General features: G+C 43.2%; 1 protein-coding gene across 1 annotated transcript in view; it reads left to right on the top strand.

Annotated features, from left to right (window-relative positions):
- Positions 1 to 23,189, top strand: part of CAMTA1 (calmodulin binding transcription activator 1) — a 467,604-nt gene that overhangs the window by 234,797 nt on the left and 209,618 nt on the right. The window lies entirely within an intron of this gene.

The raw sequence follows: 23,189 nt of genomic DNA, 5'->3' as shown, positions 1-23,189 counted from the left end.
TACACGGTCAGTCTCAATGAAGTATTTTGTCTTGACAGTAAATAAGTATTTGAATGTATATTCTTGCCTTATGTCCTGGATGCTGATAAGCTTTTCCTTATGGAAATGAAACAATACTTAAATTTGCAAATACCATCCTGAATCTTTCTCTGATGTGTTGGTCGTTGTTAGGAGTCTGGATGATACGAATTACGTGTAGAAGTATTGGTGAGTTTTTAAAGCTATATTTAGCTACTGAAAATTCTAGGAAGAGCTTGAAGTTTTTCTGCACAGACAGTGGTTTTGTAAGAGGACTGCTCTCAAGGGACATGAGCATTTCAGTCCTGAGAAAAGTGCTGAAGTGATAAATAATTCCGTGTTTAAGTGACGTGTCAGGCTCGCTCAGGTCACACGTGCAGGTGGTGCACCTCACCTCCGTGGAGCTGGGCACTGAGAGCCTCCTGGTACAGGACAGGCAGCGTTTACAGCAGAGGGGAAGCGAGGACCTTCCAGGAACTCCTACAGCAACTGAACCGCGTGTCCTGTTGGAACTGGAAACAACAGGAATAATGCGAAACCCAGTTCTCCAGACAGTTTTGTTTCTCACCAGCTCCAGAGGCAAGAGAGAGAGACTCAGAGAAGCAGTTTGGCACAGCTGTCTTGCTGCTAGTTAGAATGAAAATTGTCTTTTCTGTTTACGTTAGTGAAGCCATGCTTTGTACTCACGTTCGAGAGCTTTGAAAAAAAATAATTTGTTTGGGCTGCAGGGTTCAGGAAAATAGTGATCTGACATGGCCAGGGCAAAACGCTGAAACCCAGGGGAATGAAAAGAACAGACCTAATGGCACAAGCTTCAGAATTTATTTTATAAATTTGTACAGGCTTTTCCAATTGCTGTCACCTTAAAAAGTAATGTCTTGAATGCTTTAATTGGATCTGATGGGGGAAATTCTGCAGAAGATTCCTCCTGTGTGAGGAGAGGCGGTTTACTAAAAATGATTCAGCATTCTGTTTTATCAAATATCTCAGCCAAGCAGTCTTGCTTTTCTTAAGAAAATATGCAGAAAACGCTCTAGAAGCAAAACTGTTTAAACTGCCAGCTAATCATTACTTGACTTTCATTAGTCACAAGTCCTCTGTGATCGCCTGAATCACATGTATAATAACGGATGTGTATCCACGGAAGGCGCTTGGGGCCCAGGGAACTGGGCAGGGGCATTTCATCTCACGTGGGGCAGGTCTTTGCTGTACCAACGACCCTCTAGACAGGGAGGTCTGCGTTACCTGCAGTTTTATGTGGAAAGTGCAGGTATGAGGCATTTTGACTGCAATGCTATTATCTGCCAAATAACCCTATTGATTCAATTGATGCTCGCTATTTGTTAGCATTTTCTGCTTCGTAGTTAAAAAGTATGAACAGTTGAAGAGGGATGTATAAGATCGTATCTGCATGAGGAGCGTTTATAAAATTAATTTGTGTGAAGGCTTGCATTTAGTTAATCCGTAATTAATCAGCAGAGCCCACAGGTTCTATAATTGGATGTTAGTGACAAGTTATTTAAAGCAAAATTAAATCCCTTCATGTCACACATTTGTATATGGGGGACGTTTCAGATTATGTGCTTAATCGATGTGCTTTTGCACATTGGGTATCTTGTCATTGCGAGGGTGGGTCGCTTCGTACCAAGAGCTGTGAGAATGGAAGATGGGGATTCCCGCATGGGGGTATCGTCGAGGTGCCGTGGGGGAGCGTGGGGCGGGAATCTGCCCCTGGAGAGGGACCATCTGTGCAGAGGAAAACGGGCACAGTTCCCAGCTCTGAGGCGCCGTTCCTTCTCTGCCTCCTGCTGAACAGCCCGTTGCTTCACCAGCTTGCACCAAAGGGCAGGTGAAAAGGAACCGTCTAGGTCTAAGGTCCAAGATCCCATATGTTGAAGTCCGAGTCCACCTGAAAGAATTTAAAAAAAAATCTAGTTGGCAACATACAGATAAATGCTTTCTAGACATCTACACGTTGAATGCTAGTGATTAAAAAACCAACAAACCTATTTTACAAATGAGAAGAAAATTTGCTCTTAGCTTGCAATTTTTGCTGTTATTTTTCATACCGTCTCGAGATATATGTAAGATACTTGCTTTTGTGTTTAGAGTTGTATTTAGAATTGTATTTTCCTTACTCAACAGTCTAAGCATTATAAGTATTAATTTGTCCTGAACAACTCTTCAAAAGCCGGAGCAATAACACAGAGAACCTTAGCAATAACGTCATCTCAGGAAGACAAGAGAAAGGCCTGAAATCCTGCTGGTACTCATACAGCAGGACAGACCAGTCCTGTATGTCTTGCAATAGCAGATCTCTTCTAACATTTATTATCTGTCATGAAAATGAGCTTTTTGGTCTTTGATAAAAAATTAATATAAGTAAAACATCAACCTTTTTGCTGCTTATTGAATGTCAAAAACACTCAGCTCTGTTTGCTCATTGTGAACTTTAGTAAATTTAGGCACACTAATCTTAAGAAATTAATACTTTGCTGTTTGGATTTTTCAGACAGGAATGAAATATTTATAAGTTGACTGCGAGCACTATAAACTTGGTATTTCTACAGCAGCTTGTCCAGAAAGACATTCTTAAATGCTTAGTTACTGTAGTTCCTGCCATTGCTTGTGAGCGATAGTGAAGGTCTAAGGATTTTAAATTGCAATGGGAAGATTTAGTATTGGCATACACAATAATTTGTTTTAGGCTGTATAAATGCTTTTTAATTAAGGGATTCATTGGAAGGAGGTTTGAAGGTCAGATCCTTCCAAGTTGCGAGTGCACTTAGAAACGATTTTCAGAATTCAAGAGCTGCTGAATACCCTCGGTGACTTGGCATAAATAATATTTTCAGCGATGGGGAAGCAAATATGAAGTTTTGAAACTCCCTTGATGGAATAAAGATAGCCTTTCCACAACTGTATCATGTTTTTCCACTAAATACTTTTGATGTTATGATGGGAATGTTGCCACCTTCGCACAGAACTGAAACTGGTCACACAGGGAAGACTTTGCATATTGATTATTGAATCCTGGACTTCAGTGGCTGCTTATCTGAAAGGTAAAGAAGAAGTATGAAGAAAACTGCACCAACAAATTAAGTGTCTTATAATTCAGTTAAATTGGTCATTTGTAGGCACAGTATACAGTATGTCTACAGATAACTCTAAGGCTAATTTTGCACAGGAGATGCTGCCAAAAAAAGATTTCATCTAAGACTTCTGGCCCATTCCAGCACAAAATTAATCCAAGATAAAGCTGTGTGTGTAATTAACATCTCCCAAAAGTTCTTTTAGAGTTTTATGTACTTATTATGAGTTGCATTTGTTAAATCTGCCTTTATTTACCAGAATCTGAAGGCAGTGGGTGCACTCAGTCCTGCAAGCTGAGGTCCTGTGTCCTTCATGCAGTCACATCCCGTGCCCTCTGCCCTGCACCAGGGTCATTAGCAGGTGCTGCTTTTTTCTGTTGTGTGTATGCAAAAAATATGGGACAAGATAGCAATAGAAAAATGGGTGTCATTAAAAAGAAAGCTATATGGTAAAATAAGGTGTGTTTATTTGCTCTTTCCCACAGACCTGGTGCTAGTTTTTCACCTTCCCCAACTCTGTCCCATTGGGTTTGCCTCCCCATTGCTCTCTTTCACCATTCCTGTTGAGCAGGACACGTGAGAGAAGCCGAATGGGAGGGCAGGATAAAAATCCATGTGTTTTGAAAGGGTTTGAACTCAGACAAAAGTATTGATTCCATCCCTGTCGACTATTCTTATCCAGGCTTTCATCATAACTCTACTATGCTCTGGGTCATTAAATTATTCAGCCCTTTAAAATCTGTCTCTAATATCCAACTCCCCCGTTTTCCATGGCACTGACTTCCAAAGCCTGACTGCCCACTGAAAGAGTATTTCCTTTTTATTCATTCTAAATTTATCAGTCATTAATTTAATCAAGAAATCCTTTGTTCTTTTATTACAGCAGATGTTAAAATGGAATGACTAATCGCTCTCTAAATACTCGTTATAATTGTGTATACTCTACCTCAGTCAAGTCTCCACTAAGCTCAGCTAAATAATCCTTTTTTTTTGTACATTGTTTCCTCAGATATAAATGTATTTAGACCTCTACCTATCTTCATTAACCTCCACTAAATCTGTTCAGTCTCAGCCCTCTCTAACAGCTGAGGCAACCAACATAGACATTAATAGTTAGTACAGGTCTGTATCTGATTTCCCATTTATGCTGTAGTAGACATGATTAAAACCTTCAAGTAAAATCAAGTTAAATCCTGTTGCAGCCTAGCCCATTATTTTTTCTCCTATTAGGATTTTAGGCATTTCTTTGACATATTTTTATTGCCAGATTAGGAAAAAAACACTTGACTTGTTTGCAACATTCTCATTATATTCTCTTTATAACGTTTCTAAAAGAGAATAAATATAAAATATTTCTGTGTATTGTGGTCATATTTCAGTCTGACTTTAATATGCTCTGTGATTTTCCAGCTCACAATTCTTCTAACCTTGTGGTGACAGTCAAGAAATCCTCATACCTGAAAAAACATGCAGTTACACAAGCTATTGGAGTCTATACGATGTGTGGGGAGCCAGATAATTTGTCTATGATGCAAAGCTCTAACTTGTAGGTTTTATGTATCCTTCTTGAATAACTGCCAAGAGGGTGTTTAGTTCAAAAACTATCTCATGGAGACAAGCCTTTCATGTCACTTTTCCTTTTATGAACCCCTTACTGATGTCAGGACCATTGGGCTGCTTTTCTCTTACCTGAGAATATATGAATCTCAGTTTCAGATTAAGTTTAGGATCTGTTCTTACTGATGGCTTGCAAACACGAATTGTTTCATATTTAACAGGGTATCGTTAGGCCATCCATCTGTAAAGCTTATGCCACCCTGTTAGTGCACAAGTCCAAATGGGACATCTGTCTCCTAATCACTTTTTCTTAGGTAGATGGTAAAGGTAAATGTTGAAAATCTTGCCAACTAAGAATCCAAATACCTTGTGTCCTTGGATGTGTAGAGATTACTTGGAGCATGCTGCATGTGTAGTTGGAGCCATCAGTGAATTTTCTTACCGCCCTCTAATTACCGGCTTCCTCAGTCTTGAATATTCCCTTAGCCTATAATAACCTTTGAAGGACGGATACAAGCTTAACTTGGTACCTGTGTCCAAACCTCAGTGAGCTTGTGTCTAATGCACTTCCAAGAAAGGCAGCTAGGTGGGAACAGAAGACAACAGGAGATGAAGATCTACCATTTCTCTGAGAACTTGTTCCACTGGCAAGGAATCCTCACCATTTCAAGTTGGCATTTAGTCTCAGTTATTCGTTTGACGTTGCTTTCTATACATTCATTTATTTGTCTTTCTCTACTAGACTAGAGTCACTGAACAGCCAATGCTTTTCTCTCTATGAATACGTTTGGTAGGGGTATTTGGTTAACACGTACATTTTGCCTTACTTTTTTAATAAGCAAAACAGCTTGTGCTCCAACTCTCACACTGCAATACCTTTTTTCCAGTTTGTTCTTTATGCCATCTCCATCTTTTCAGCATTGTTTTCAAACTGCGGACACCAAATCTGTTTGTTTCCAATTTCCTTCATCCATTCAGCATCTCCTTGAGTATACATCCAAGAACCACATTGACCCTCTTCACCCTGGTGTTGCATGGTCATGAAGCTGTTTGCCAGCTGTGACTGTGTAATCCTTTTCAGAATCTTCATTACTTTCCAAGAAATGTTCCCCCATTTTGTAGATATGGTACTTTGCATTTGGCTATAGAGAAGCACATCTTGTTTGAAGGGAGTTCGTCTTACGGAAGTATCCAAGTAACTCTACATAACCACCCTGCCTGGTCTTCCACGTTCTTTCTGTCATTCGTTAGTTTTATTTGCAGCAATTCCCCATTTGTCGTCGGATCATTGATGCAAAGATTTAATAGTGCTGGGCTTCGATTCCCGAAGAACATGATTAGAAGAAGTCTGATGTTAATTTCCAGTGAGTGGCCACATGATGAGACTTGGCAGCGGGACAGCTGTTGCTCATTTGGAAGCAATACAAGCTGATGTTTTTGCAAGACACCTATTATCTTAATATCCAGTGCCAGTTTGTGAAGAACACTTGCTTCTTTGTCATAAAGCTCGGGTACATCTTCTCTGCCAGCTGAGAGTGGTTCTTCCCTGTAAACCTTAGCTGTCATGCAAGAGATGATAACATTATTATTGGCATTCTGATGTTATATAGACTTTCCTGGGTTTGTTATGTCATTCACAAGCAAAAGAATAGCTTCAAAGCTATGTTTACACTGCACGGCCTCTCTCCCTTGGGTGCATTCTCCTAGATCCTCCACTTGGAAATTAACGATTTGTATTCATCCTAGCTCTTCTCCATCGTCTGAAGCATCTCCCAGGTCTGCTTTTTCAGCTGACTGTGGTTCCCCGTCTGCTCGTAGGTGCTGCTTCTGCTGTGTGCATCACAAATGAGCACCAGGACTTTGCGATGTGGCAGGTGGTGTCCAGGTGGCCACCGCATATCTCACCTTTCCTCCCTAGACACCTTGGTCATGTGCCATGTGCTCCCACTCACAGAGCAGGTTTTGGAGCTCTTTGTCCTGCTCAGTCTGTAGAAGATCCTTGTGCCATTTGGGCAGTTTTGTGTTTGTATAACCAAGGTCAGTTGAATTAATAGATATTCCATTGAAATTAAGTTTTCAAAGTATCCATGATGTGCATCCAGGAGATGCATAGGTTTCCAGATGTTGTCTCTATTTCCACATGGCAGTGCACACGCATAAATTGCACAGTGCTTTTAGGTTTATTTCCTTTGGCTTTTTCTTTTAGCAGAAATGCACACTAACACACAATATAAAGAAATGTTCAGACTTGCATCCCAGATTTCAACTACCTGCAGAGATGCTGTAAAGCAGAGACTTCATTTCCCACATCCAGTCAGTGTAACTGAAATACACTGTCTTCTGCACAGCTCTGCATCCCTTGTTATCTCTATCCAGGGCCCTTCAGCTTTCCAGCATGCCAGAGGAGAATTGTTTATTGTGTTGTTTATTATCTTTGCAGCAGAAAATGCCTGAGCAAATACACTAGAGACGCCGGCAGGCAGGTTAAGAGAAGACCTTGTGGTACTTCCTTTGTTATACAATTTTTGTGCACCAAATAAACCCTGGAGATTATGATAGCCTTTTTCTCAAGTGTGTCCTAGGGGAGAAAAATGCAAAATTAAATCCTTTTTCTTGCTTGCTAATGTAATCTATACCATCATGCAGAACATAAACAGTCCTAGCTGCCACTTTCACAAGTGACAGACCTCAAGCTTGCCGAGCACTGCTGTCTTTACCAGGATTTCCCAGGGAATATGTCTTGGAGTTGCCCGGAGGTTATGTCCTGCCTGAGCCTCCTTCCATTTCCTCCATGCTGCAAAGGCGCAAACGCAGCCTCTGCAGGAGGCTGCAGGATGTCAACCTCTCCACCTCCCCACCAAGACTGATTTTTTGGGGGGCGAATATTCTCTTCAGCAGGAGGGCTAAGTCATACACCTCACTGTCTGTTTTTCCTGGAAATGTACAGGCACGGACGCCCATACTCTGCATACAGAAGACAGGGGCCTGATACTTCAGAAAGCGAGCGCAGCCAATTTTTTACCTTTGAGACCATCCGGCATTGTGCAGGCGGGTCTTGGGCTTCCACTCACATCACCCACGCGTGGTGGGTTATCAGCAATCTCTCTGGAGTGAGCTGGTATCTAGCTGCCCGGGGAAGCTGCCTATTAGAAGTCTCTTCACTAATTTCGTTACGACTTGCTTTCTAAGTTTAGCACTCCTAATTGCTGGAACACAAGGCCAACACATATGCTTATGCGTCTTAGTTATTTAATGATCTCCCTGTAATGGTACAAGGTTAAAGCTATTTCTGACTTTACCAGTAGATGTTTTATTAATATTTGGTCAGTTTTAAGTCCTTGTGACAAACAGGAAAACAGCAGCAAGCTGTGCCCCATCCTCATTATTCAAAGTCACAAATGGGCAAAACTGCAAAGAGGACCCATATTGTGCTTCCTTCAGTCTTAAGATCACTCCTTGCTTTTCTCCTTATTCAGAACAGCATTTCTAGGGGTTTTTTTCGGTCCATTTATCTTATTCCCTACGGACTGCAAAGCCTTTCTGTGCACATATAGATCAAGATACTCGGTCCACAGAGGAACATGCTTTGAACGTGCAACTCTATTCTTAATTTATGTGAACCTGCCTAAAGCATGGGAACGTAACTGGTTGCAACGTCATGTGTGATTGTGTAGGCTTCTGCATGACACGGGGTAGGAGAAGTGGTACTTGTTCAAGGCACTTGCCAAGCCCTGTACTGCAATATAACGTCTCTTGCAGTCGTTTCCAGCTTTGTCGCACTTTGGCGAGTCAGAATTTCTGCTGTTGGGTGTTTCAGTGAGGCTCTGTTTGGGAGGGGAAGGCAGAAATCTGGTATTTAGCTGTGATGATGTAATTTCTTTCCTGTGTGTTATTCACTCCTTGGTCTGAAGATGGAATTGTTACTTTCCAAGTAGTTTATTTTTAATTCTCACTGCTGTTATATCTGAGGTTTTTATAAACACAGTTTTCAAATACTTTTTGAACCTCTCTGCTCCCCACCCCCATACACACAGCAAAATGGAGTGTTTTCTTCTTCTTATAAATGGCAGCCCAAAAATAACTGTGCGCCCAACTGGAGACACCAGGTTTTCAAGCACCTTCATTGCATAACAGTTCGTATGTTCGGGACCGAATCCGATGGAATTTGGACCTGGCTGCAGGTACCCAGTGCACCTTTACTGCTGCATTTGTCTGCCACTTGTTTTGCTACTTGTATAATGGAGTATGTATTTCAGTATTCTGATATTTAACATCTTTTTAAAAATGTGTTTCCTATTTTGTGCTAGGGAACGCTCTGCGAGTTCTCAGGGCCAAAGTGTCATCTCCCGTGTGCGTAGTGTCATAACAGCGTGGCCTGGACAAGAAGCATGCTCAGTTTCCAGGCTACTTCCCCTGTGTTCAGTTTTGCGTTGGAAAACAGTGTAGGAATGCAAGGTATAAAGTACTCAATTACACTGTTCAGAGTGGATGCATCTTTTAATGATTATTCTTTTTTAATTATTTATCTGTGCACCAGCAACAGACCCCTCAAGATTATAAGTCTTTTATCTCTCCTTAATTTTTTAAGCAGAAGCCTTGGACAGAGTGCGGGGTCGGTTGTGGTCGGGGATGGGGGTTGCTCTGAAGCGCAGCTCTGTTTTATTGCTGGGACGTCGGCTCTTTTTCCCGTTGCTTCTGCAAACGACGAGGGCAGTGGGAAATCAGGCCATGGTACAGCCTTTTGTGTCAGATTATGACGTGGCTTGAAAAGGACATTTTGTGACTAATTGAGCATGACCATTAGCCCTAAGGAAACTTTAATCTCCTGGAAACCTTGTAATCCTGTCAAGAATCCCATGCATGTTCTCCATCTGGATCCTTTCTGAGGGAAAGTGGCAACGTTTTCCTTTTACTTCCTTCAACTTTGTCCACATCAAGGCAAGATCCCTTCTGTAGGGTTCTCACCAAGGCCATGGCGATTAAGTACTTAAATTGATTAATCAAATTTCCTGTGATGAGAACTACTGTCATTCATTAATCTGAACGGGATTATAAATATGAGTTGGCAGATAGGGGAGGCAAACATTTTGACAGATAGACCTGCTGGTTTGAATGCAAATTGCACTATTGCATCTGGAAGGCTTTAGCTCTAGGCAGCCTCGGGTTAGAGCTTCCCTAAAGATAGAATTAGACTGATACTGAAGTATCCCCATATTAACAAAGAAATACGCATTTATGAAGAGCCAGCTCCTGTGCGTGAGTATGCAGGGTTGCGTACCTATTCTTCCTGTTCCGTGCTGGTTCTGCAGCAGGGCGAGGCTATGGAGTTTGTTTCCTATATAATTCATGAAAGATTTTTTGGGGGCTAGTTTAACTCAAAATTTGAGGATAACCTCGTTGCAAATGTGTAGTTAATATGAATTTGAGCAATTAAGTAGCAGGCTGACATGGATAGTTCCTATGGAATTATCTTGGAATTGACAGCATTGCAAATAGAAGAAAATTTTTATTGAATTCAAAAGCACTTGTAGAAATGTTAAGTTGAACATTCACTTTCTGGAAAAAGCCTTGTGCTTTTAATATTGTGACTTACTCCAGGATGCCATTTAAGCAATTTGTAAAGAATGATGCTGAAACCCTGACCACGTTGCAGTGAATGGCAAAATTCCCATCAGCTGCTGCAGGGCTGGAGTTTCATCTTTAGGGGATTAGGTGACTCTGCAAGTCATTTCTGCTGTTTCTAGAGTGAGTGCAGAGCAAGCAGTCAGGATGCTGCGGAGCATGCTGAGATTAAAGCTATCGTTTCTTGTTGAACTGGCCTCCTACGTTTTTGTTCATAAATATTTAAAGCACTCTTATTAAACAAAATGCCAGTATAAAAAAAATTAAGAGTTCAGTAGCTGACGTCTAGAATGCTACCACGTCATTTGGGTTTGTGGTTGAATGTTGGGAGCTGACACGCTTCCGGCGGTCACGGAAAGGTGTTAGTGATATATAGCCATGTTCACGCTCTTCTACATTCACCCGGCCAGCTCTTGGCCAGCGTGGCACAGGGCAGAAGGGGCCGTTGCCTGCGGGCAGGGCTGGTATTCGCCCATGCACATTTCAGTACTTCGCCTTCATCCACTTTTGTGCTGGCCCTTGAGTTACCTCTCCTCCTCTGATAAATACCTAGAGGAGCTCCGCAGCCTTCCTTGAGCTGCACTTTCAGATCCAGCGTCTCCACTGGGTCCGACGTGGCATCGCGGTGCTGTCCCACTGCCACGCTAGTTGCTCGTCCTCGCCTTTGCCTGGCAGGCAGCAACTTCTGCCTTTCGGCGCAGAAGTCAGGAGCCCCCTCGCTGCTTGTCATTCTGCTGGCGGCACAAGAAGAAACGTATTTGTTGGGCTTTCTGCTTCTGTGGATCAAAACCTTTCTCTGGCTGATATAATGAGAGCCAGTGATGGCGAATGGATCAGCAGCTAAGGTCCACATCGAGGCCGCCTCAGGGGGAGAAAGGCAGGAGCTTATACTGAATGTAAACAACCTGCTCCAAAAGGCTTGACCTTGGACTTTGTTATTGAGCTGCAGGTAAGAGATCAATGGGTGAGTGCAGGAGGATTCAGCCGGGAGTGGACAGTACCAGTAAATGCTCTTACTAAAATCATGCAGGCACTGCCAGCATAAGGAAAAGCTACAGAAAAGAGAGGCTGGGGCATACTGGAAGACTCGTTACTGTCTTTTTTTTTCCTCCACCCAAAGCACAGGATGCAGAGGGAGATTTCATGTGCACATCTGGATGTGATTTTACAGCTTGCAATGTGGCAACCCTCACAAATACTGGAACCATTATTTAATGTGATGAACCACGCAAAGGGTAAGATGTGGAAATGGTAACCCACTGCAAGGCAGCCACTGGGTTTGCTCACACAGTAAACTAGCAATATCCATCTTGTGCGAGGACATTGGCTTCATCTGGCAGCTGGAAAAGCTCTTGAGGCTGTTTGGTAGGCGTATTGCCCCAGCAAGAGCGAAATTATCTTTCAGGAAGCACAATCATTTTCCAGTAAGACAGGCATTTAAAAAGTGTAAAGTCTGGTCGCAGAGACTGTTGCCAGCAATGGCAGGAGTTCAGGCTCCTTTTCCTTGTGTCTCGTGTGTCTCAGTGGATGGAGGATCTCAGAGACTCTCCTCCAAGTGCTCTTTGCTTACAGAGAAGAGCACGAGTGCGGCACATTGTACCCCTGATGCTCGCTCTGGGAAGGCTTCTGGAACTGAGCCGTGTGCTTTGAACATTGCAGAAGCTGGGAACAAGAAATAGATACAGCTAGTTTTTTCCCCAGACTAAGAAAAAAACCACATGCATGTGAGAAGAGGAAGTGTCATTATCCTTCTGATAAGTCTTAAACAGGTAACGCCGTTTAGTGTATCTCGTTCTTTTCATGTGTCAACGTGATACATAAAGAGAGAGTCTCTGTCTAAAGACTAGACCTAAAGGCAAAAATCAAGAGAAGATGCTAACATATGTCACTTTTAGAGATTGCTCTCCTTTCTGCATGTGAGGAAGATGAAGCAAAGTTTGCTGAAGGAAGGAGCTGTTTGCAGAGATCTGGAAGAGAGACCCAAAGATGAAGAGCTGCAGTCTGTGCACGGGGACTGTTGTGAAGCGAGGTCTGAAGATCAGATTGGGACCACAGAGGGACTTGCATCACCCATATGGCACAGGATTGCAGGCACAGTAAAACGGGATTTTGAGGTTTTGAAGTAGGATTCAGAAAAGACTATATGATTCAGAGAGATGCAGAACACAGGACCAGCCTCATTTGAATGGCTGAGTCTTTCTTGTTTCAGTCTCAAAATGAACACTTTTGCTAAATTTTAGAATTTCAGGCACCAAAAATCAGTACCCGTATTTGCAATTAGCTAATGTCATCAGAACAATAATTTATAATAATAAAGTTAAGACCTGCAGTCTGTGAACAGCACTGATTTCAGAATTCTACAGAGGGAAAACAGGCTTGAAAAACAACCTATTAAACATTTAAATATTTCATTAAATATTAAACATTTCAAAAATTGCTTTCTAACAAGTCCTGAGGTAAATAGAAAAATATTTGATAACAAAAGCTACCGGTACTGACAAGGTCTTGCAACGGGCAAAGCTTAGCTCTAGATTTTGAGGATACAGTAACCTCTCCTTTGATGAGCCATAAAACAAGATCTATGGGTTCAATCCAGAAATCATTACCTGGGTAAAACTGCTGGTGACATCAAGGGTATCTGGAGGGCTTGAACTGTGCCAGCAAAAGAACCAGAAGGATAGATGAAGCAAATGTTATCAACCCTTGAACCAGGCTGAGTGCCTGAACACCGGCCTGTGCCCTGATGCTAGGCAGAGCTGCTCTGTGAGCTGCCTGCGAAACTGGGCACAGCAGGCTGGGACCCCAAAATATCGGCATGCCTGCACTGTCTCTGCCTTTATTTCCATTTGCAATAAATGCAATGGCTTCTGCATAGAAGCCACTGTAAATTTTGTGGGTTTCCCACGAGAGGAATATCCTGCACGGGAGTATTTCCTTGGTGAATTAAGAGAAAAAGTAAAAATCACAATAAACTAATGATTCAACAATAAACCCAAAGCAGCTAGCACAGAACTGGACTAATGTTATACTTCTCTCAGACTGTCCCCTTTAACTTTACTTCTGAGGCCTTTTGTGTTTTTCAGAGAGAAATTGCTTTATGTTTTTACATGCCAATTTGTAGCCTAAAAATTAAAGGCCAGGTTCTCCCGGATCTTGCAGCTGTGTGTGTAGAAATTTTAACGTCCTTTCTGGGATCTGCTTTCAGTACATGAGGACTGGCCGTCCAAATCAGCAAACTATCAGCTGTTGCTTAAGTTCTGTTGACATCAGTAAAATACGAACCTTGCCGACAGAGTAGGAGGTTACTCCTGTGCTGAGACCTGAGCGCATCACTTGTGCTTTGCTGAATCAAAGCTCCTATGTATAAATGATGAAGGAAAAATCTAAACCTGTCTAATGTCTGTGTTTTACTAAGATCCGTAGTGAGAAAACATGTTTAGCAGTGTTTTTGTTGAAGATTTGCTGTAGCGGAGCTATTATAGCAGGAAATTTTGGATGCTTCCCTATGTTATGACATTTTTTCCCTTTATAGATCAAAATAAAACTTTCAAGTGTAGTCTGTCTTCCCTCCTGCATGCTTTCTCAGTGCTGTAAGGTTCAGCCACTGTTACACCTCAGTATTTAAAAAAGCTAAACCGGGACTGATCTGTATAAAGGACTGTTTAGGTTGGTTTCCTGTGGTCTCCCCATCAACGTTGTGTCCTTTTGCCCTATGAGAGGTGTCCAAAAAAAAAAAAAAAAAAAAAAAAAAACGCTTCTCCTAGCTTTGCTTGTTTGGCCAAGCCCCCGTCACTGCTCGCCCCCTCCACAGCTGCATCTTAGCGTTGGGGGAGCAAAAGTAAGATTGATGGCATTAGGTTCCCTGTGCACGGTGTTGGCATCGAGTCAGGGGATTTTATAGCAGCACGTTGGCTTTTCTCACTGAATTTTGATTAATGGAGCAGGCTGGAACTGCCGCTGTCTCCCAGCTCCTTCGGCTGACAGGAACGAGCGTAATCTGATGTTTAAATGGATTTGGAACGTGTCTGTGGTTTTAGCATCCGTGTCCTGAAGGAAAGACCATCTGCTGCAAGATAACCTGATCTCGGAGGGCACTTATTTCAGATCTGTTTGAAAGAGAGATGACATATATAAAGTTTGAGGGTTTTCCCTGATGCTTACTAATTTGGTGGCAAATGGGCAGCTCATGCTAGAGACTCAAGGTTTTAAGTTGCCCTGCTTTTCTAACCATGCTCTGCCCTTTCAGAGAGAAGTAGCAAAGCATTTTGTGGGTACTATTTACAGGTGCAGATGGAAAGCTGCGCCTACATACAAAATAAATAGGTTACTACAAACAGCTAACAAACTTCTGTGAATATTGATACTGATTTATATGAAATCCAGATAAATCATTTTCAGGCAAACTGTATAGTACATCTGCTGAGATAAGAGCATATTACACTATTTTTTAAAATAGTAAAATATGAAAAAGTCAGTGAAAAGAATAAACGTGGCATCTGTATGAATAGATAATGGGAATATCTATGATAGAGATGGGAGAATTGCTTTTGTTGTTGCATTTTGACTACTGTCTCTGAAGCACAGGTTATTGCACTGAAAGGAAAATACCAATATCAAAACTTACATGCTTCTTTTCCATGTTCCCATCTAAAGAAAAAGTACTGGGGGTGTCCTTTCACACCTCACAAAATCAGGGCGGATTGCGTTATCCTCAAATGCTCCAAGCCATGCAACCTTTACATTACGCCTGTAAGGTTCAGTATTACGGTTGTGCTGGTTAGTGCTATATCGAAGTCTGACCACTCATATTTTAAAGTAGTAGAATAGTCCCAGGCAACAGAAAATCTATTTATTACCCATTTTATACATCTAAGAAACTTGTACCATATGCAGCCTGCGTGTTATTATGGGGCTTAAATTACTGCATTCTGTCTTTTACTGGGGTGGCACGTAATGTAGCCAAGCAGATAACATGCAGGCCAAGGTTAAGAGCACAACTTGATTGGGCGCAGATACAGTTGTTAATTTAAGAGGCCTGTATCTTATCATTAAGAATGAAGTTAAAGCCCCAGTTGGCTTTCCTGGAAGGTTTGATCCATGGAATAACATTGCTTCCAGCAGCAGCAACTGCTACCGTGACGAAAATAGGTGGAGAAGCTCTGAAAATGTAGGTGTAATTACAGAACAGGATGCAGTGCAGTTCAGTGGTTTAATGGAGGTATGATTAATTGCTAGACTTAAGTACATGTTGCTTAACAATACAAGACCTAAGAACAGCCACGGTGGCTTTTTATCCAGCAAGGCTGTCAGTGTCGTAAGCCGTTAACACAGTTGTTATCCTGCTCTCTCCCTGTCCCTACTTTGTTAACCATTTGCATTATAGTCTTATCAGCAGTTTTAACTTTCTGCCGTGGGCCAAGGAAAGTGACCCGCTGGGACTCCTCCGTCCTGAGCACCAGCTGCTGGCCGCAGTCAGGGGATGGAGCACTTGGTGGCATTGAGGGTCTCCTCCAGGGTGGCTGCTTTCATGTGGACTTCTAGTTCCTACCATGCTCACGGTGGCTGCGGACGGCAGCCTTTGAGTTTACAAGCTTTTACTTTGCTTGGTTCAGGAGCCTCTTTCGAAGGAATTTCATGTCTGCTATTTTGATGGTTTCACACAAAGTAGATTTTTTGTTCTAACCTTTTTCTGTGGCTTTTACTCATCTGGTAGTCAGTTTCTGTTATTTGGAGTGTTTTTTGTTGCCGTGAGTGTGTTTATCTGAAAAGACTATTTGCTTAGGGATGTCATTGCAAATCCCGCACTGTTGGGGTGCTGGTGTAGGGAAGGCGTGCCCCTTCCCTGTTGGGTTAATTCCTCTGTCTCTTCACCCCTATCTGAAAGAAACCGGGAGGACCTGAGAAACGGGCTGCTGAGCATAGGGAGAGAGAGGCGTTGGGAGCCAGGGGAGATCTCCGGTGCCCAGCGCCGTAACGAGGAGGCAGAGGACCCACTTTTTTCCCCGGAAACCTGTACCGAACATGTTTGACGTGTTGTTTGTATGACTTAAGCCGCTGGGATATTTGGAAGTTGGAGCCTTATAACATAAAAATGACTCAAGTGTATTTTAATATTTTAGAGCCACAGGTGTTACGTGGTTTGTTCTCTAAAGATTGATTTAACTTCTTATTAAGGGAATTGGGAATTCAGTGTGAAAATCTGAACAAAATCTAGATGGTTTTTATTTTTTTAAATATCCACCAGCATATCTCAGTGGGGAGAAGAATTTCAAAGCCTCTCTGACCCTAGCTTGAATTTTTGATTCTCCTGCTTTTCCATTTTCATTCCCAAGGTGTTCTTGTTAAGGAAGAACACCTCAGCATTATTGCATTATTTTTAAATAAGCCACAATCGCTTTAAGGAGCTCAGGATAAAAAATCTGCTAATACTTTGATTTTTTTTCCTCTCGTTTTCAACAGTTTGATAATGTGAGGTGTGAACTGCATGTAAATGGAAGGATGGGCAATTCCAATTGCAGGACTGTCTCTGCCTGTCCGCAGAAGGCCCCCTTTTCTTTAATTACCAGTCGATTTTGAAAAGGTACGAGGTGAAGTGGAGCTGGCAGGGCCCGGCTTTGGGAGCAGCACAGGGACTGCAAAAAAGACACTTATAACTGAGCGCTTCCAGAGGCACTTGTGGATTTCGTATTCCGTGGGAATTGCCCCTCGTTGTGCACAGGGCGCCGCAGTGGAGACGGTGGCTTTGCTCTGCAGGCGCTGGCCAGCTCAGTGCGTTTTGACGTGGCTGCGGTCGCCTGGGCAGTGGGCACTGGCCCCAGACAACCCTCGGACACTTCTTCAGATTACTTTAGGAGAGGAAGAAGGGATCCTTGAAGGGATATTTCAGGACAAAGTCTATACCCTGTGCACGCTCAAGCTTCCTCTTTAGGTTCATACAAACTGGGCAAGATTACTAAGATCGCTTTGTGCTGACATTTGCATCTCTCTGTGGGGAAAAAAGTTACCACCGGTGTCTTCCTGAGGTGCTTAAACTAATGGCCAAAAAGGCAGGCCGCTCTGCTCACCTTTGCAGACATCCGGTGGCTTATTCCAATTGCATCTTTTGCATTTCTTTCCTGCTCTGTAGGCTTCTGACCTGACTGCTGCCTCTTGGGAAACGTCTTTATGGTACTCTTTGACAGAGACCTTCTTCTTACTCGCTTTTTCGCCAGCTGGAGGCGTGGGGAGGGGGGGATGATTTGTCTGTGTATGAAATTGTTGATATTTAAACCTCTGAAGCTCATGTAACTCGCAAAGATGGAAAGCCCGTTCCCGCCTGGAAGGTGATGGCAGCGTGCTCGGGCAGGAGCCGTGGCCGCAGTGCTGCTGCCGCCGCCGTAGGCGTCATTCCCCCTTCCCGCGGCACCGGAGCAATCCCGCCATGGGAAAGACCAGGGCCGCTCCGCACTTCCCTTTGGAGGCAAATCATTCCTGCTCCCACGCTGGAGCCTTGTCCCGGCGGTGACAAAGCTTGCGTTTTCATATCTGTATCTGCTTTCAAAACAGAAATCAATAAGCTGCTGAAGTGGCTTTTCTCTTCAGATGGTTCAGAAATGCTATTTCTTTTCTCCTAGAAATTTTTGTAAACTTGAAAGAATATCATGAAAAAAAAAATGTACCTCTCTGTCCAGCCCATTAATTCTGCATGCTCAGGACAGAATTAACCTTGGCAAGCCTTCTAGAGGAGAGAGTAATTCTAACCTTAAAAATGTGCTGATTAAAGCTGGTTTCAGGAATTCGATTTCACTTAATGCGTTGGCTGGGAGCCCAGCCCAGCATTAACGTAGCCACAGACACATGCTTCGGCATCTCTTACCTCCCCAGTAAATAAATAAATAAAGCATCCAGCTACTGAAACCCCTTTTGCCAGTTTTAAGCAAGAATTCATTTTAAAGACTTCTTTAACTAAATGCGTTGAGTACGTCGTGGTTACCTGTCTCCTAAGGAGATGCAAGGGATGCAACTCAGGAGGCCACAGCATTAATTAATTACAGTGTTGGTGGTAAGTGTAGACAGCTGATCTCATTCCGGTCAGAAGCACAGTGGCAGGTTTTCGGAAGAGAAGATTCGAGGAGTTTGGCGAGGAAAAGCGTCAAATCCCTGAGAGCAGCTAGCGAGGGGCCGAAGGGTTGCGTTTGCCCAGGTGTGGCTGCACCGGGCCGGTAGCCCGCGCCTCTCCCGGAGAGACGGGTTGTTTTATGGATAAGAGCTGGAATGACTTAGGGAGGGAGACTGTAGGGCTGAGGAAAAGACTCTGCCATTCGTATGCCTGATTTGCTCTCCGTCGACCAGGTGTTTTGCAGCTCCACCAAATGGCCTTGACCTGGTGTGAGGCAGAAGGGGGGTCAGTCTCTGCCAGTTTTTCAGATGTAGGAAAAGGGGCCAAACCTGCCATGTAGGTTTGCTGTCTGTGTTTGGTGGGTGCAGGCCACTAAAGCACCCTTCAGATAAGTATAGCTTTGAGGTGGTGTGTCCTCTGCTAGATTTAAATAAGAGACCTGGAGATAAAAGGCCAAGTCTCTCAAGAAATCGCAGTTGCGTTCTGAAAAGTTAACAGGGAAACTGTGAATCTCAGGTTTGAAAATGAGGGGAGTAAGGTAAGACTCACCAATGGCATCATGATGTTTACTGCCCACAGTTTTTTGCTGCGGTCGGTAGCACGTCCAGAGCGGGCTCCAAGAAGGGATTGCCTCGTGCTTTGCAAATATCATTTACCTCCTCGCAAAGCGCAGTGCTAGCGAGCCGCTGAGGAGTGGTCCCGTGCTCCTGGGGCGCCGCCGACCTCCGCAGCGTTGCAGCAGTCGCTGCGGCCTCCCTGCACGGCAGCGTGCCCAGAAGCACGAGCTGCACGGTGAACGCGGAGAACCTCGGTGGTGCCAGAGTTACGTAACCCCGTTAAAAATGCAGAAGTCACAGAAGCCATCAGTCACACCAGGAATCCAGAAAATGCACAGGGCGGCTGTAGTGTCCGTCGCAGCTGAGGGATGCAAGTACATCCTCCACTCATCGTATGGATCATTGCATTTGCAAGGAAAAAAGACCACCTCTCCCACTGAGTGCTACACGAGCTTTTCCCTCTTGAGATCAGTGGGATATTTTTGGCTTTAGTGTTTTCTGAGTTTGGGGTCCTTTGACTTCTGCATCAGCCTCTCTTTTGGGCACAGGAGTGCTGGATGCGCATCTCCTTTGCTCCTGGCCCGGGATGGATCTCATTTGTAACAGCAAAACTTACCCTACTTGCTGGATTTTTCCTGAGACATGGGTTGTTCCTGCCCTGTTGGTTGTTCTTTGACTGCATCTCTAGTTTTTGTGTGCACACCACAATCCATTGCACAGCATTAGCAGGCCACAAAATCAGAAATGTGAGCAGGAAGAGGGAAGTATTCCTACGCTTATTGACAGTTATCTGACGTAACTACTTGCGCTGCACTTGCTGGATGCTGCTCCTTGGAGCGCCTCTTTCCCAACCTCTCCGGGGCCCATCGCAGCCCCTGAGGTGGCCCTTGGCAGGGTCATGTCATCGGTGACCTGCAGGATGTTTTGGGAGGGGGCAGGGAGGAGTTGGGTTTAAGCCTCGTCAGCTGTGAAACTGGCGTTTTCACATGGTCTGTGTGCTTAGCTCTCCAGGGGAGATGGGTGCATGCCCAGCTTTGCCAAGCGTTTCATCAAGCCTGTGCCAGCTGTAGCTGCCGTTGGCCGTGTTTTCTCAGGCATTTGGAGTCAGAACCTGACAGGCCTGACTCTCTTTAAAACCTGGTTCAGTCGTGAGTGCTAAACATCCAAAAATCTAGCTTTTAAAATTTTACAGCCTGATAATTTTGCTTTTCTCAGTTGTAGCTCAGAAATACCATGGGCGCTATATATTCTTTATGTTACAAAAGGGAGATAAATTAGTTACTTTATTTGCCCTTTCATGCCACATAACACATTCATGCCCCTATATATATTGGAGATTTGTGGTTTGTTCGTCCCTTCAGCTTTCCTCAGTAAAAAATCGTAAGAGGGATGCGTGGAAATCCCGTAAAGAGAGAGGAGGGCTTTGCCCTGGCAGCTGCCTGGGAGTTTTTCTCTCCAAGTTGTGCCTCCCCTTTAACAATTAACAGGATAAGCAGGCGAGCAGCTCCAGGTGTGCTGTCCTGAGCCTTGCAGGTCGTGTGGTAGCACTGACTCAAGGTGCTGTATTTAAAATGATCCATTTTAGCAGCAGAGCTGGAGCACTGCCAGGAGAGTTCTGGGGAAATGGTGCAAATTCCCACACGAAGCACCCATAGATCATACAGAGGCCTGGCCAGGTAAAAAAGCTTTTGCTGTTTATTTTCCAAGCTTGCACTGGACTGAATTCATGGCATGGCTGACTCTGTAAATCCAAATGTACTGTGTTATCAAATTGTAGTTCATCCTGTAGTGCTTAATTTATTAATGTTGGAAATCCTGCAAAACAATGAATCTAACAGTTCTGAGATTTTTTTGTTTATATCTTAAACATAATTTTTATGCCTTTTTATCCAAAAATTCTTTTAGTTGTTATTGCCATTGTCACTCATGTTGTCTTTATTCCAGAAGCTGTATTTACCAAGATCTTTCTTCTGCTGCACTGCATTTTTTTCTGCAGCTCTGTTAATTCTCAAATACTAAAATGTAATGTCAGTGAAGAAGAGTTCCCTGTTGTTTGACATGGATCTGCTTCATTCTACCTACTTAAATTAGAACATGTAGACCCAAAACAATAATCCAAGATTAGATCCCATGCCATGTGTCATGCCACGTGTGTTTAAAAAAAAAAAAAAAATCACTTTTGTGTTCTGGATGCTTTATAAATTCTATGAACTATTAGGATTTTCTTAATGCTTTCCTGAAATGCTGGAAAAAATCATGGAGGTGGGGTGCCTTTATGCAATTCATTATTGACGCATCTAGAGTTATATACCAGACAGATTTGGAGATGTAGAGCAGTTTTCATATCTACTAAATGCAGCACACGCTGTGAGGATGTCAGCATTAGAGTGTTGTGTAAATATTTTTTATTTTAATCACAGCAAAGTTTTGATCAACCTCATAGCAATCAGTGTTGTGAAGCAAATGGAGGTCTATCGATTTCTATCGAACAAGGTGCTATATATGTTCTTAGGCGTAGCAAAGGCTTCTCTAGAGGATCGTTGCAGACAAGCTTTCCAAGTCATTGCGGAGAAACTTTCAGCACTCGGTGATGCTGCTCCTAAAAAGCTGTTTTCCAAAACGGGAAGAGCAGCTCTGAGTCAGCAGAACTGTACATTAAAGACCTTTTAATAAACCACGAGGCTGCGGTGCAGCCAAGAATCTCTGTCAGAGATTATCCTGAACAAACAGTGTCTGCTTTTTTCTCAGGCTGAATGGTGGGATTAAAATGTTAAGCTTTTCTTAGGAGTATTTTCTTCAGTTTTTTTATTCCCCCCCCACCTTTTGTGTGAAATTTACCCTTGACATATTTAAAAACATTATTAATCTTTGTCATTTGTATTTTAAAAATAACTCTGTGATGGAAGCCAGAAGTCCTTAAATCCTTTTTAATTCAAGCTGACCTTGAGTGATTATCTTGCAGAGGAGACACTGCAGCCAGCCTCTCAGTGTATTCACTGATAAGCGTGCGTTTTTAATGACACACCTGAAATGATGGCTTTCCCTGCACACTAATCCTGTTACGAGGCATGCTAATGATGACGAGGCTGGCAAGCTTATTGTTTGCAGAGTATTTTTGTAGTTTGTGAAAGCACCTTAAAGGACGGAAGGTTTATAAATCAAGATTTACTAACCCATTTGTATTTGTATAAAACGGCCAGAATTCCTGCGTTGGAGAGATTGCACAGAGAGAGCCTGTGTCGCGGTGCTGGCTGCTATATGGCTAAGATAACCGGCATTACTCAGGCATGACAGAGCACTGAGTAAAATATGCAGGTCATCCAAACAAGTGCCAATAAAGCCTTGATTCCACACGTTAACCTTAACATTAGTATTTATGACATGCCATCCATATCTGGAAAAACAGGTATTCAGGACAATTTGAGCAATGATCCCATCTGCTTATGTTCCAGTTAACATGATTTAAAGTCTTGCTGAAATTTTACCAGAACTAGGGCCATCATGTCTTGCAGCTGCAGCAAAGCTTAAAAATTAAGAGAAAGGACATAAACCACGAGTGTTTTTTCTTAATAGCAAACAACCGATCATCCTTCGCTCTTCCTCCTTCTTCTCCCTAGCGTGCTAACCCAATGTCACCATGCAGCCCTCTGGATACCCCTTAACCGCCCCTCCTTGACGAACGGAGCGGGGCTGGTTTTGTCCCGGCGCCCTCTCTGAGCAGGGTTCCCGTTCGCCCCCGTGCTGTTGTCCTGCTTTCCGGAATGGAAAACCTTGAAGCGAGGGTTGGAGGGAAGTCTCGTTCCCGGAAGCTCCTCAGGCAGCTGGTGAGACGTTTTCTGCTGCATGGAGGTCCCTCAGTGAAATTTTCTGCTATTTCCAGATCTCCTGTCTACAGCAGAGGTAGCTAGAACGGCCACAAAGAGAGGAATTAAACACGGACCTTGTGAAGAAACTCATAATTTATTCAGTTTTGATATTTATTTCAGTACTTCAGACATAAGGCACACATTCAGCCGGTAGATTTGTTTTATCAGAGCCTTTCAGCTGATGGCATTCAGGCTGCTAATATTTACACAGAATGAACGTTTAAAATATTTACCGCAAACAGTTTTTAATAGTTTTGCTATTTAAAATGTTTTGGAACTAACAAATACTGGGATTGTTTGCCAGATCAGTTCTTTAATGATGTAACCGTTCTGCACTTTTCCCACTCCTTCCTTAGGGATCCTAGGTAAGATTTCCTCG

The sequence above is a fragment of the Apteryx mantelli genome, chromosome 26, assembly GCF_036417845.1.
Source record: "Apteryx mantelli isolate bAptMan1 chromosome 26, bAptMan1.hap1, whole genome shotgun sequence".
NCBI classification, from domain to species: Eukaryota; Metazoa; Chordata; class Aves; order Apterygiformes; family Apterygidae; genus Apteryx; species Apteryx mantelli.
This window is presented reverse-complemented; position numbering and strand designations above follow the sequence as displayed.